The following is a 13,277-nucleotide window of genomic DNA, read 5'->3' on the forward strand; positions in this document are numbered from 1 at the left end:
GTCCTAGAACTCTGAGTCCCCTCACACTCAACTCACCGAGTCCTCCCTTGACTCACCGATTCACAGCTCAACCAGAAGAAGGTTAGGACCTCACGACCAGACTTGCCGAGTCCAAGAACAGACTTGCCGAGTCCAAGGATATCTTCAACCAACTCGCCGAGTTGTTCTTCCAACTCATCGAGTTCCTGCCCATCTTCAAGCAACTCGTCGAGTACACCCTTGTGACTCGCCGAGTACCCCTAGATCTTAATCCATAGAGAAGCTTTCCAGGCTATGCAGATGATCCAAACCATAGATCTACCCTTCTACAACCCATCCATCACGTAAAGTGGCAAACTTTACGTGAATCCAAAGAGATCTAAGCATATAACACTATAGGGTTAGGGTTTGGGACAAGATGTCTTCACCAACCACTCAAGAACAGGGACTTTAATGCACTCTAGAGCTTCTCCATTCCAGATCTGAGGTAGCAACCTCAGATCTAACCTCCAACTCAAAATATCACAAGCTATGCTTTCCAAAAACTCCAAAATGATGAATCTAGAAGAATAACAGCCCAAGCAACGAAATAATACCTCAAAAGAATGCTCCAACAGAAGAGAAATCAGAATCCTTGCAAAGCCCCTTGCTCCAAGCCTCTTAACTCTCCAATATCCCTTCCAAAATCTCTTCTCCAAGGTTCAAATGCTCTCAAATCACTCACAGACCCGCATTAGGGTTTTTTGGACTTCAAGAGAGGGTAAAGAGGCTGGGGAGAGGGTATAATGTCCTTTATATAGGGCTCATCTCCCAAAATTAGGGTTTTCTCCACACAGCACCAACTCGCCGAGTCCAGCCGCCGACTCGTCGAGTTGGCCACTTAACACGCAACTAGAATTGAGACCCTACTCGCTGATTCCACCCATGGTCTCACCGAGTTGCCCATTCACACTTTCACTTTGAACCCTGAACTTGCACTCCTGAACTCGGGATGTTACAAGAAGGACGGAAGCATGAGAATGTGTATAGACTACCAAGAGCTGAACAAGGCAACGGTGAAGAAGAAGTATCCATTGCCGAGGATTAATCACCTATTTGATCAGCTGCAAGGTTCGATCTATTTCTCAAAGATCGATCTTAGGTCAGGATATCATCAGTTGAAGGTAGGAGAGCAGGATATTGAGAAAACTGTGTTCAGAACGAGATATGGACACTACGAGTTCTTGGTTATGTTGTTTGGACTAACCAATGCTCCAGCAGCATTCGTGGATTTGATAAATAGGGTTTGTAAACCATTCCTCGATCAATTCCAGATAAGTGTTGTATGTAAAGTTCTTCAAGTGTGATTTTTGGATCCGAGAAGTCCAATTCTTGGGTCATGTGGTTAACCAAGAAGGGATAATGGTTTCCCCAGCACAAATCAAAGCGGTGATGAAGTAGGAATGACCGAAAAGTCCCACAGCGATTCAAAGCTTTCTGGGATTAGCTTGATACTACTGACGATTTATCCAAGGATTTTCTTCGATAGTTGCTCCATTAACAACTTTGACCCACAAATGAGCTACTTATACATGGAGTGAGAAGCACGAAGAAGCATTCGATTACCTGAAGAAGAAGTTGGGTGAAGCACCAATTCTTTCTCTACCCGATGGAGTTGAAGACTTAGCAGTGTATAGCAATGCGTCGGGAGTCGGGTTGGTTTGTGTTCTGACCCAAAGAGAAAAGGTGATAGCATACGCATCTTGACAATTGAAGGAGCATGAAAAGAAGTACCCCACTCATGATCTGGAGTTGGCAGCGGTAGTTTTTACCTTGAAGATATGGAGGCGTTACCTCTATGGCACGAAGTGAAAACTTTTCACTGATCATAAGAGTCTCCAGTATCTCTTTAATCAGAAAGAATTGAATATGAGGCAACAACGCTGGCTAGAGTTACTCTAGGACTACGACTGTGAGATACTTTACCACCCTAGTAAAGCAAATGTTATCGCTGATGCTCTCAGTCGGAAGGTAAACCTTAAAAAGAAAAGGCCAAGAGCGTGAGAATAGAAGTTGTCTTGACGATTATGGAAAGTATAAGGAAAGCTTAAGAATAAGATTCAGAGAAGAATGACCGAAACGAAGAATGTTTGGGCAAAATGTTAGTGTTCGGTACAAACAGTCAAGGACTGAAGGTATTCCAATATCGGATTTAGGTACCTAATACGGGAGGAATAAGAGATATTTTGATGGAAGAAGTGCACAAGACCATGTACTCGATTCATCCAGGTAGCACTAAAATGTATAGGGACCTAAAACCGTACTACTGGTGGGCAAAGATGAAGCTTGATGTTGCGAAGTATGTAGCCGAGTGTGAGACATGTGCGATAGTATAGGCACAACATCAGAAACTGTATGGGAGTTTAGAACCTATACCTGTAGCCATGGGTAAATGGGAAGACATCACCATGGATTTTGTGACTAAACTTCCTAGGACAAAGAATGGTCACGACATGATTTGGTTGGTCGTGGATCGTTTCACTAAGAGTGCACACTTCATAGAAGCCAACGAGAGGTGGTCTATGGATAAGCTTGCAAATGCTTACGTGAAGGAAATTGTAAGACTTCACGGTGTTCCTCTGACGATTGTATTGGATCATGATAGTCGTTTCACGCCAAGGTTTTGGAGAAGTCTACAAGAGGAATTTGGTACGAAGTTGTGTTTAAGTACAGCTTACCATCCGCAGACTGATGGCCAAAGTGAAAGAACGATTCAAACACTGGAAGATATGCTGAGAGCATGTACCCTGGAGTTCCAAGGGAATTGGGACAAGCACTTACCTCTGGTAGAGTTTTCCTACAATAGTAGTTTCCACTCGAGCATCAAGATGCCACCTTATCAAGCTTTGTACGGACAGAAGTGTCATACGCCATCTTGTTGGCTTGAGGCTGGAAAAAAGCTGTTCCCTTGGAAACTATTGTAGGTCAACTATTATAACTCTTTTTGAAGTAATAAAGATGAATTCTTTGAGTATTATGTGAATTATATGAATTTATGCTTTTTACTTATTTATAAAGTTATAATTAATAAAGGATAAAGATAAGCGTCAAAATTTAAGTTTTGAATAAACCCGATACCGATACATGAAGTGGTAGTGGTCGTGAAAAGGATTCCGGACATATAGAGAACACCGAAATCCGATTTATAACAAAGAAGTTATGGCTTGTCGAAGTTTCACGACAAAATCGACACTACACCGGAAAACGTAAAAAGTGAATTTATGATAAAGGACTTTTTGGCCTTAGTAATCTAAACGAAAGTCGTAGAATATGTTAAACTGAGAGCGTCCATAAAAAGAACTCCCAAATCTAACTTCGTATGAGGAAGTTATGAATTTTCTAAGATTTGGCTTAGTAGTACACAACTTGAAATTCGAATTTTTGATCGAGCGGTTTTTGGCCAACGCGACCTAAATTAGAATTTAAGATCTTATTAATAGGAACTCGATGATAAAAATACAGACGAAAACGGAGTCCGTATGTATAAGTTATGAATTTTACGCGGTCATTTAACAGTATAATCTCCTCCTATTGTAGAAGTTATGAATTTTACGTGGTCATTTAACAGTATAATCTCCTCATATGTAGAAGTTATGAATTTTACGGGGTTAAAACAAAAGTTGTAGATCTTGTTTTTACCTACACGTGGATATAAAGAATGTCGAAAACGGAGATTGTATGCGAAAGATATCGACGAATCTTAATCTCTACTTTTCGAGCGCGGTGAGTTCGATACAGTTTTGTAAATCCGAGATAGAATGAGAATTAGCCAACGGGGTCTAAATGAAAGTTGTATTACTCGTAATTAACAACACATGGATATAAATATCGTCGAAATCATAGATCGTATGCGAAAGATATGGACGAAGCTTAGTCTCTACTCTTCAAACGATAAATACGATACAGTTTTTGTAAATCTTAGATAGAATGAGAATTAGCCGACAAGGTCTAAATGAAAGTTGTAGTACTCGTAAATACCAACGCATAGATAGAAAGAACGTAGAAAACGGAGCTCGTACACGGAAGATACGGACGAAACTTAGGGACTACTCTACGATAAAACTCCTATAAATAAGAGATGAACTCTTCATAATGTCTTCACACCATAAGCTTTTCTTTCTCTCTCTAACTTCTCTCTAGCCTCCCTAAACGCCTACCAAGTCCAGGGAACCTCCCTAGCATGAGAAGGAAGCCCCAGAGCGCCCGACGGCTCCGATAAGAAAAGCTTTCCGCTCGGAAACGCTGCTCCAGAGAAGCCCGATTTTTAATAAAAACCTGATGTAAGTGAGCTACGCCTACACTATTTCTAATATAGCTTTTATTTAAATATAGTAATGTTATTAGGACCTTATGATAATTATTTGGGCTATTATTATGTTTTATATAAGTGTCATTATAATCTCTTTTTAACCACTCGCGAAACGGGGAATCTGGTTTAAAGGGCTGCTTAGGGTTGTTGGATTTCAAAAGTGTTATATACCAAAATGTTCCTGCCCTCCGGTGTTTTATGTCTGGCCCCTCTCTGTACATAGTGTGTGAAGAGTATTGTTTAACGCTTATATAATAGTAATAATAGCTAGACTATTAATTTGTCTCGGTGAATATTAGACTAAACCCTAGTGAAAATGATACTATGTTTTGTCGAAGGAAATTGTCTTAAGAGTAACGAAACGCTGTCTGAGTTCGGAATCACCAACTTACCAAGTGAGTGCATCGTTACTTTCATCTTACACATAGACATGAAGTATTTTATATAAATTACGTGCCATGTGTGCATATTATCGGTATGCTTGCTATTTATGTTGGATGAACGATGTTATACATGTTTTAAATGATTTAAACTATATATGTATTTTATATCTACAAAATGTGTTGGGTAAAACGTGGGCAGATGTAATAGTTGTTGTGTGATAAAATAAAATAATGAGAGGCCTCGATGTCATTGATGATCTATTCATCTAGCGGAGTATAGATGATGACCACGGACTATTCTAGACAATCAAGTGGAATGCTAGCAGACTCGCAACTTGTAGGTGTTTATTTGAACTATGTTCTCACCAGCAGTACTTCATCCGTCACATGGTTTCCTTATTTGACATAAATTGCCGAGGAATCCCCGAAGCAGTGTTGTCACCCCGATGAAAGTCCTTAAACTAGGTCCCTTGTGTTAGATGTTTTAGGGACGTAAAGTAAGGATAACGGGAACGGGTAATCGGGTTTGTTTAGTTTGATAAAGTTATTAAACTTATTTATTGTGGGTTAAAAACCCTATGTGCTCACTACGTTCCCAAGCTTGACCTACTCAGTTTCTTTTATTACAAGTAGTGGCGTACAAGCACATATATGATGTTTGGGATGAGAGATTACGGATATAGGCCTGTAAATATGAATAAATGTAGTAAGGCTTATATTGTACTGTTTATGCTTTTTATCTGTATCGAACATGACATCCTGGGGTTTTTTTAATGAAATACATTTCTTCGGAAATGCTTTGATTATATCATATTTTATTTTGGGAACAAATTCCACAAGACTTTTATTTAAAATGTTACGCTGATTTTTAAACAAAGCATAAACAAAATCGGTCTTTTCTGGCCGTGAAAATGGGGATGTCACATCGGATGTGTAACCTTGTGTGATACGTGTTTGCATGCGAAGAAGAGGGAGACGTGGCCGACTCCGGGTCGCAAACATGCGAAGTACGCTAGGCGTACGAAGCGAAGTACGTTGGGCGTACCCTTCGGATAAGGCTTCGAATTTTCATTTATTTTTATTTAAAAACTTCAAAAGTTCATATCTTTTGCGTACGAGCTCTGTTTTTAACGTTCTGTCGCGAAACTTCAAATAGTCATAATTTCTTCGTTATAACTCGGATTTCGATGAAGTTTTCGCCTAAATGTTTCTAACAAGATTCTTTACAACTTTCAATAATAAAATTTTACTTATTTCAAATTTTATATTTTCATTAAATTTCAATATTTGACGTTAGATTTGTATCTCATAAGACTTCCAATATTTTTCCGAGTAATTCTAAAAATTATTTTACTTCAATTCTAGTAAAAAGTATATGTTAGAACTCAACACTCAAAATCACATAATATTTCATATTATTATTCAGTTTTAAATTTTACATAACACGATAACTAAACGTGTGCGTTACAGATTTTCTTCCCTTTAGTCCCTCAATTCTCAATCTTACATCCCTTTTAATCCTAACTCTATATACCTTAACAATTAAAGTTTCTTTTAATGACATATTAGCCCCTCGGCATCATTTACCCATTTAAATGACTTATATTTACCATAATATTTCTAAAAATCAATTTAATCAAATTATATACCCTTCAAACATCGATTAATTTTTCTTAGATGATAAATAACACCTTTTTTATTTATATTATTTCATTTTAACATCATAAAGCTAAAATCATTCGTATCAAGAATTATTTGGAGTGACATAAAGCTAATGTCATTAACGAAAAGATTTTCGGGTCGTTACATACCACACCCTACAACATGTCTGCAGACCATCCGGCCTAAGAAGCGAGTGCTTGTTTCTTGATTTAGGAGCCGAATTGGGCTAAAGCCATACATTTTTACACAATCTAACGCTAATTAAAGCATAGTAATTATGGTTTTCTCTTAAGTCTTAAATACTTTATTATCATGAAAAAAATAATATCAAACAAAATTATTTCATTTTATAAGAAAAGATGCGGTAAATATTTTAATGCTAGGAACCATGTTGATTACTTTATGTATGTATCATTGGATTTGATGGTACGGTGGGTCTTCTCTTACTTTACAAATATTTGAGTTATATTACTTTACAAATATTTGAGTTAACAACTTTAAAATATCACACATATATCATAGATGATTTTATAAATTAATTAATATATGTGGTCTTGATAATTTAAAGTACAGATCATGGATCAGAGAAGCAAAACTGATAGATAACCAAACCAATTGTTTATTGAAATTCTGTAAGCCACCTTGCTACTTTAACACATAGTTTCACAATACTAAATTAAATTATGTTGAACATGCATTGATTATTTTTACAACAAACTTACATATTACTAAACCCACTTTTAAATCTACATTTTTATTATTACAAAACTTAATCTTCAACTTAATGGTTGAGATATACACTATCAACTCAATGTCAGCACATTTGATGTGGCTAAATCATACACCTTAAATATGTAATTCATCTAATCCTATATATATATATATATATATATATATATATATATATATATATATATATATATATATATATATATATATATATATATATATATATATATATATATATATATATATATATATATATATATATATATATATATATATATATATATATATACGAACAATTTTAAACTTTATCACTACAACCATCAATTACCACAACAGTCGCCATATATCACCGACATCATCACCATCACTAACTACCATATGTCGACATTTTAATGCTTATTGATAAGAATGAGATTTCTTAAGAGCAATAGTTGATAAGAATAAGATTTCTTAATAGCTAACAAAAACAATGGAAACAAGTAACATGAGGTCCGGTCAAGTATGAAATGATTCCGGTCTAGCATTGAATGATTAACAAAGATGTGTTAAATGCTATAATGAAATATAGAGAGTAACCGAATTGGGAAATAAATGAACAACAAAAGGAGTGCTTGAGAGAAAAGCAATTGATTGTAATAATATCTTGAAGGAGTATAGAAAGGTGCACATGCTACATTTGTTGACTTTTCTATATATACACAAAGAGTAAACATTTAAGGCTACAGGGGAACAAATAGGAAAAAAGGAGAAGGTGCAAATCAATTGGATAATATATATGACGAAAGATCATGTAGATCTCATTCCTTGAGTTACAATCATATATAAGACAAACAAAAATCACTTTCTCAGATGAGCATCTTATCAAACAGACTTGTACTCGGATAAGCAGATTGATCGGATAGGCAGCTACATTGGATCACTTCAATTTTAGATAGCTTAGGGTCACTTTTCATATTCTATTAATTCCCCCCCCCCCCCCCCACCACCAAGTGACCCCATCTATCATAATTTGTTTAATTCGTATCATCATCAAAAGAGAACAGATAGAGTTTGTGCAGCCATATTCGAACTTTAGTCAACCAACTTATCTCTTAAATGAACTCTTTATTTACTTCTTTTGAGGATTCTGATTGGGACATTCTGGAAAGAAATTTCTAATGCATCATAGTGTGAGCAAGATGTTTTTTCTACGTCCTGAAGAGTTTTTTACGGTTGACCCTTTAGGACAAATGATGTATCCCACCTCCAGATGAGGAATGGGACCAATGGGGATATCTTCAATTCCCTCCAAAGATGTGTTGATCGTTTGGGTAATTTAACCGGTTATGAACAAATGATAAAGTTCAACATCAGTTCTTCCAAACTCTGTAACATAGCCCTTCAGAAATTTCATGGTGGCTTCATAGGTATTAATTGAAGAGGTAAAATCTATCAACTTTGGAAGTGATAAGCATTGGTGAGAATATCAACTAGTTTGATTGTTGGAAAGTTTTCTTTTGTATTGGTAATTCTTGTGGAGTCTCTTCTGATGATGTTATAAGAAATGAGATGTAACTTCAAGGCAAATCAGTTGATCCCATTGTTAATGCATCCTTTGATCGTGGTGATCTTTCTCATGGACCTACTCTTCTTCGTCGATTTTACATATACGTTATAGAAGGTCTCAAGTATTTCCCTTTCCTTTATAGTTATATATTCTATTGGGACAGTCACATTCATACTTGGGAATTTCTTGTAGAACATTCCATAAGGAAAAAGATAGAGATCTAGTTGCTCGAAACCGGAGGTTGGAATGTCATATGTCTTGTATAGAGCATAATGATGATTAAAAATGTAAGCATCTAGATTCCAAGGAGAAGTCCCTAAGGGGATTTGAATTTTATCGGATTTGTTGTAAGAGATAGCACTATTTGTAACGTCCCAATTTTCACAACCATTTTTTTCTTTTTTATTAAGATAAAATTTCTCAATTATAAATCCGTTTTAAGAAAAATCTTTATTACAAATTAAATTTAACGAAAATCAAAGTAATATAAATACACTATAAGAAAAAGGGTTGTCAAAGACTGACAGAATTAGTCTCTAATGGTCAATAATTAGTCTCTAATGAGAATCAGGGACTAATTTAGCTAGTCCCCGAGACCTAGTCTTAGATAGTCATTTTTTTATGTATCATGGACTGAAAACCAGTCCTTAATTCATCAAAGTATCAAAGAGAAAAAACCAGTCTTAGATAATATCTTATTTAGTCTCTAATTTATTTTCTTCAAATCCCTAATTTAATGTCATATCAGTCTTTGATACCATCTTTTAAGGACTAAATATCAGCCATTTATAATATATTATTCAGTCTCCAATATTTTTCATTGAAATCTCTTTTTTTTGTCTTATCAGTCATTTACACTATCTTTCAAGGACTAAATATTTGTCTTTCATACCATCATGTTTAGTCTCCAATATCTTTTCTTCAAGTCCCTAATTATAACATATTAGTCGTTGATAATATCATTTTGGGACTAAATACCAGACTTCTAAACTATCTAATTTAGACTTTAATCTTATTTTTCAACGACTGCATATCAGTCTCAAATACAATGTCATCCACTCTCTAACATGATTTTTCAGTGACTGCATTTAGTACATTTTTTAAGACTGAACAATATTAAGGATTTTTATAATATGTCAGCAGCAATCATGTAGTTTGAATTTTGCAACAAATGAGTATATGTACTAAAGTGATATATAACTTAAATGTAATTTATTGATCATTTCTTCTTTATTTTCTTTCGGTACTTTCACCCATGTATGGAATTCCATAGGACAAAACTTCGCATGACAATTCCAACCTCCGTTGCAAAGTATATTTGTTGAATTCCCAATGATTTGCTTTGTATAAGTATCTCTTCTCAATGTAATTCGAGCACCAGGTTAATATTCCAAAATCTTGTCTAAAACCTGCGAAGACTTTTTATTAATATCAGGCATGCAGCAATTTAGATGGAAACCAATTTTAGAAACACCCCTCATCCTTATAGGCTATAGCAATCAAAATTTTTTAAAATGTTAGTGGTTATTTGTGGTAAAATAACATTAACTAAAATTTCTAGCTCCAAGAACACAAAACCACATACCTTTCAAAGTAATTAGACACCCATTAATGTAAAAAATAGAAAAAATGTAAGTACATAGATATTGTATCTTACAAAATGATGACAAGATCTCCATGTCTGCTCAAACTGAGAGAACTTCTTTCAAACCTACAATACGATCATCTAAAGATAAACATGTGTAATAACACTAAGTAAACCTACATGAAAGAAACAAATCCAAATTACTTTATTACAATAAAATCATGATAAAAGAGCAAGTAGTGTATCATATCCAAACGAATCCATCTGCGGTATTCGTGTTTTTTTGTAGCACAAAGGTCAAAGCAACAAATTGTGAAACCTTCAAATGTAAATACTTGTCAAGATACTATGAAACAGAATGAGAATGCTCTTGTTTCCTAGTGAAGGAAATGCAAGTACTTTTATTTAGATTTTGTTTAATACTTTAGCCAAAAAGATTAATTAATGTAGTAAAAAGGTATTTTTTCAGTTCTAATAGTACCTCTGTTTCATCAATGATAGAAACTCGTTCCTCATAGTTTAGTGTACAAAGTACTAGTACTGATGATTTTCTGTAAACATGGTCATCTACTTGTTGTCATCTTGTTGAATAAGATCTGCATCATGTCATAAAATTGATAAGGAAATGGATGAAATCAAAAGAAAAAAAAAGAATGTGCAGACACTTGTTGCGAAATTACATTTATGGAAGTTCCTACCAAATCTACATCAGTTCTTTAGGTTTGGAACCATATCAATAATGGCTTACAGTTAACTTGGAGCAAATTCAACTACAATCTCAATTTAGTAAGTTCGTTCAACAATAGGGAATATACAAATATCAATTACTTACCAGCTATTATGTACCCGTGTCAACCCAAGTAGTTCATCAGATTTTTTTGCCAGTAACTCGTTTATGTGTCTTGTTCTTGTAGTTAATCTAATCATCAGCATCCATGTATGATCTATCAAAAACTTTTTAAGAATTACTGAAAAGGAAACATGGGATGTACAATGTTTTGTTCTTTCGAAAATAATTGAAATTGTAACTTACTAAGAGATTCAAACATACGGAGGTTTTGGGACAATATCATATGACTCTTGGCGGCCACTTCTCTGCAAATTTTGACACTTAAACCCAAGATTTTCAGAAATTGATGGAGTAACAAAAACTGAAAACGTTGTGGGGGATGTAAACATATATAAACAAATAAAAAAAATTGAGTTTTCATGGTAATGAAAAATCATCACTTGCAATTAGCAAAGCATAAAGTTCTATAAATTAGGTAGCAATGTCGTGCACCACGGTATATATTGAAGAGGTCGATGATATATGGTAGTTCCATGTAGAACCAGAAAGCCCTTGTAGCGGCAGCTCGGTGGTGGCTCTAATCCCCCATTCTTATCGGGTTTGGTAATTAAATGTTGAAGGATGTTAGATGTACAGTCTTTTACCTGATTTTAAAAAGGAAAGAAGGATTTTGTACCTGAGTCGGAGATGTCTGGACAGAGGCGCCGTTAAGCAATGTCGGGGGCAGCAGCAACGAGGTTACAAAGACTGAGTGGCAATGATTTGGAGCCTGGAGTAAGGTGGATGATGATTATGGATTTAGGGGATGGATGGGATCGGCAGAACTTAGGATTATGGGAGGGAAATTGAAAGTTAGGGTCAAATTGAAATTTTGAAGTCTCTTATCTTTGACCTAGGCAGATATCAAAGAAAGGGAAAATTTAGAAATTCGAGAATTCGATTTGTTTTCAAAGACAGATTAGGAGGGAATATTTCAAGTTTCTTAAATTTTGGTTATATTAAATTTATAATATTTATAATCATTACAAACCACAATGTTATTTATATTTTATATTCTTAAAACTAAAAATGATATTCAAAATTCTTTGATACAATTCAAAATGAAAATTAGTGGCATTAAATTTTAACTGCCACTTAATTTTTAAAATTTTATAGTTTCATATAACATATATCATTAAAAGCATAATACAGTGGCACTAAAATTTTGTGCCACTAAATAACATTTTTTTGTGATGTTACTAATAACAACTTACTAAATTTATTAAAATAAAAAGATTTTTTTTCGGAAACATTACTTGAACATAATTTCATTGTTACACCCACCCTACCTAACCCTATGTTATCCAAACCTACATCCATCCATTCACCCATATATCCAAAACTCACCCGTAACCCTTAAGTATCACCCCTACCAACACTACCCACCCCTCACTTACCCCAAACCCCACTCCATCTACAAACCCACATCCACTCCAATACCAAAACCATACCTGCCTGATCCAAGCCAAAATCTCCACATCCATCCATGCCAAATCCACCATGCCCCCTTATACCTACACCACCCAAAACCAATACTAACCAACACATCTGTAACTAAATCGACACATCCACCATCCAAAGGAAAAATATATGTAATTATATTAATGACCGATATTCAGTCCCTACTAAATTCCTTACACAATAAAATACAACACAATTCTAGCAAGGGATTAAAATTCAGTCACACATAACTTTCCTTTAAAAGTCAAAATTGGTGCTTGATTATTCAAGACTAAAACTCAGTCCCTAATATGTTTTTATCAAAATAGTATTCATGAGTAATTTATTAGTCTCTAATATAAGGTATATATGACTAAATAACATGTCTCAAAGACAAAAATTAAGTCCCTAATGATTCTCTTTAAAGCCAAAAGTTGTTAGTCTATTAAAGACTAGATTTCATTCCTTAATAAGTTTGCTTCAAAACAATATTTGTGACTGATTCATCAGTCTCTGCTATATGTGGTATCTATGATTAAATAATCAGTCTTAGATACTAAGATCTAGCCAGTTACTAATGTTTATTTGAATGTCAAATAGTGCATGTCTATTAGGGACTAGAATTTAGTCTTTAGAGAGTTTCTTCGTCCGAATTACAAATTGGTGTAATTGTATAAATGACTGAACTTTAGTCCCTAATAAGTTCCTTACATAATCAAAATTGGCACAAGTCTATCAGTGACTGAAATTTAGTCCCTCATAACTTTCCCTCCAAA

The sequence above is a fragment of the Lactuca sativa genome, chromosome 7 (genome assembly GCF_002870075.4).
Source record: "Lactuca sativa cultivar Salinas chromosome 7, Lsat_Salinas_v11, whole genome shotgun sequence".
NCBI classification, from domain to species: domain Eukaryota; kingdom Viridiplantae; phylum Streptophyta; class Magnoliopsida; order Asterales; family Asteraceae; genus Lactuca; species Lactuca sativa.